This window comes from Octopus bimaculoides, chromosome 8, assembly GCF_046866305.1.
Source record: "Octopus bimaculoides isolate indiv1 chromosome 8, ASM4686630v1, whole genome shotgun sequence".
Lineage (NCBI taxonomy): Eukaryota > Metazoa > Mollusca > Cephalopoda > Octopoda > Octopodidae > Octopus > Octopus bimaculoides.
Genome location: NC_142935.1, coordinates 41,445,957 through 41,449,721, shown reverse-complemented (window position 1 = coordinate 41,449,721; position 3,765 = coordinate 41,445,957).

Sequence of the window (3,765 nt, the reverse complement as noted above, 5' to 3'; positions counted from 1 at the left end):
TATCTGTAGAGTTTTATGGTAGATTACAAAGATTTTGGTTTAATTTGACATAAATTCTGTAAATATTAATGAAATTTTCAGTTTGCTTTTCGGACCAGTTTAATCCGAAATAGCCAATATCTAATATATTCCATATACTAGATTGCTTTGAATTCATTGCTTTGATTTCATACTATACTTCATAATATGGCTCTTCCAAACAAATTAATGGCTATTTTCATATATTCGTTACATTGCAATAAAAGCAGTAATTAATATGGGAAGAATAATTCCTAAGCTTCTCTTATATTAAATTTTATGCGATTATACCTTGACAAAATATTGGAACTTGATACGATGAAATAATCTATAAAACAATGCGTATATATGTATGGATTCCTGCATCTCTACTTCATTTTTGCCGGAGTCGAGGCTGAATTCTTAAATTTTATCATAGAATATTCATGTTAAATTCTCACCTCACCAACAGAAAAAAAATTATTGAGAAATTGATAAAGATAACTCACAGAATTATGCATGTGCTACTGTATAGGATCATAATTACATATTCGTAGCTCAAAAGATTTTGCATAATTAAGATTGTTACTCCTATACATGATGGTCAGAGTCATTGGTCCGCAAAATCTCACATTTCTATCAATGAATCCTGAAAAGGGTGAGTTGCAGATGTTTTATGCACAGCAGGAGCTGCAATGGAAAATTTGGAGACGCATATGCTTCTTTGGATATTAAAGTGACCAATGGCGACAAAATATCGCCAAACATTTTGCCCGGCGTGTTAAAGATTCTGCCAGCTCACCGTCTTCTCAATAATAATAATAATAATTTATTTCTTTATTGCCCACAGGGGACTAAGCATAGAGGGGACAAACAAGGACAGACAGGGACTAAGCTGATTATATCGACCCCAATGCGTAACTGGTATTTATTTAATCGACTCCGAAAGGATGAAAGGCAAAGTCGACCTCGGCGGAATTTGAACTCAGAACGTAACGACAGACGAAATACCGCTAAGCATTTCGCCCGGCGTGCTAACGATTCTGCCAATAGAAATAATAATAATAATAATAATAATAATAATAATAATAATAATAATAATAATAATAATAATAATCAGAAGAAGAAGAAGAAGAAGAAGAAGAAGAAGAAGAACAACAACAACAACAACAACAACCACAACAACAACAACAACAACAACAACAACAAGGACAACAACAACAACAACAAGAATCACCGGATATGATTGTCAGAGATCACCAAGAAGAAAGATGCCTTCTAATCGACGTATGAATACCAACTGATGACAATGTTTTACTAAAAGAAAAGGAGAAACTTTCAAAATACAATGATATGGAAATAGAGATAACTCAAAAGGGGAGCCTAAAGCCAGAAACAACTGGTAAAATATCAGGCGCGTAAGGTATGACAAAAAATATTCAAATGTATAACCAAAACAGCAGGAAATACAGGTGTATATAACATGCAGAAAATAGCACTACTAGGCACAGCACATATTATACATAAGGCTCTTTCAATACAGTGAAAATAAGAGCACCACAACACACCACAGCACATACCGAAGGTACACAGAGCTGTGTTCGGTGGTGCAGTGAAAGTACGTGGTGAACATATTTCCACACTGTATATACTTAACTCTCATCTCAACATCTTTTCCATTTCTTTCATACCGTGCTTTATGTAAATACCCACACTAACTGGTCTCTATCCTAGTGACCCCACCCCGCACGCCAGCTATACCATAGTGCTTATTAGAATTAATTACTACTACTACTACTACTACTACTACTACTACTACTACTAGTAGTAGTAGTAGTAGTGATTATTATTATTATTATTATTATTATTATTATTATTATTATTATTATTATTATTATTATTATTATTATTATTATAATTGATCGAGAGAGTAGTGTACGCCATCAAACTGACACTAGAGTATAAATATACCAAACCCAATATATCCACAGCGATTATCCGTCTGATAGGGGTACACCAGGTACATGCATCAAAACGATATGTGCATAACATGGTGATGTCATATCAAAAGAAAACAATGCATGGTCTTTCAGGAGGAACCTAGTTAGAATTTTCTTCCGGTCAGTAGTCTATCCCTCTCAAAACGTCCCTAAATAAAGGTCGTTTAAGGATGATGAACAAAGCACATATATTTCCAGGGTTTAATTATTCAAACTTCATAGAACCCCTTTCAACACATGATTATGATGCTCAACTACTACTTCTGGTCGTGATCAGATATGTATATAACGTCAGCCATTAAGGAGGACGCCTAACTGTTAAGGGCAAGGAACTGACAAGCAAATGCCTGGTATTGAACAGAATATTTGCTGTGGCCCATCTCTTATACTGAGATAAAATATGTACTTGTTAACACTTCCCATAGGTTAAAATCTGGAGCAATGAGAACCAGTGCCTGGTGTTGCATAAGGGTATAATGTTATTGTTATATTAAAATTCACAGTTTATTTTGCTAGGTATTATGGAAAGTGTTAGCTGTCCACAGCCAGCAGACTAAGGTGACACTTGTTTACTGATCATGCTTCAAGAACCCTGCGAAGAATTCTTGCAGTTCCAAGCAATGCTGATATTTGTAAGTGTTCTACCTTCACACTTGAACATTATCAGTATCATCATGATCATCACCATCATCATCATCATCATCATCATCATCATCATCATCATCATTATTATTATTATTATTATTATTATTATTATTATTATTGCTGTTGTTGTTGTTGTTATTATTGTTGTTGTTATTATTATTATTATTATTATTATTATTATTATTATTATTATTATTATTATTATTATTATTATTATTATTATTATTATTATCATTGCCTTTGCGCAGCTTCTAACGCTGGTGATGTACTACAGTGTTAGATGTTTCCTACCAGTTAACTAAGGTAACACCTCTTATTTTTCGAGCACCTTCCGGAGTATTCGAGCGGTTCCAAGCAGTGCTGTTTTCTAAAAGTGCTCCACCCTTATTGCAGCCCCAATATGTTCCACGTACTTCTCGAGATTTTTGCTCACTGTTCCCAGGACTCCGACAATTATTTGGTACTACTACTACCTTTTTCATCGGCCACAACTGCTTAACTTATTATTATTATTATTATTATTATTATTATTATTATTATTATTATTATTATTATTATTATTATTATTATTATTATTATTATTTTATGTTTGACTTTTGTTTTGCATTTGTACAAGTTGGATCCAAGTCTCACCCAGAGACCTCAAGAGAAAACAAGTTAGAAGTTCATGTAGGTGTTATGCCTAGGGTACCATATATTTGGATTTGTACAGTTTTGTTCAAGTGAATGTTTAAGAAACCATAAGAAAATTATGTGTTTGCTTTAAAATTTGAGATCACATAGACAGTATTTTACGTAGGATATGGGCAGTTCCCATGACCACTATCTTTTGAACTTCAGCCATTTTGGGGTTTCCTGGAATCTGATTTAGGTAGTAATCAGCCCGTTTCGCTGTCATTCCCAGGGCACCTATGACAATAGGTATTGTTTTCGTCTTCAGATTCCACATTTTGCTAATTTCTATTTCAAGATCTTTATATTTGCTCAGTTTTTGGTAGGTCTTGACAGATACGTTTATGTCGATTGGGACAGTCATATCAATGAGGAGGCATGATTTTTGTCTGAAGTCTTTCAGTATGATGTCTGGCCTATTTGCGTCTATCTTTCTGTCAGTTTGAATGGT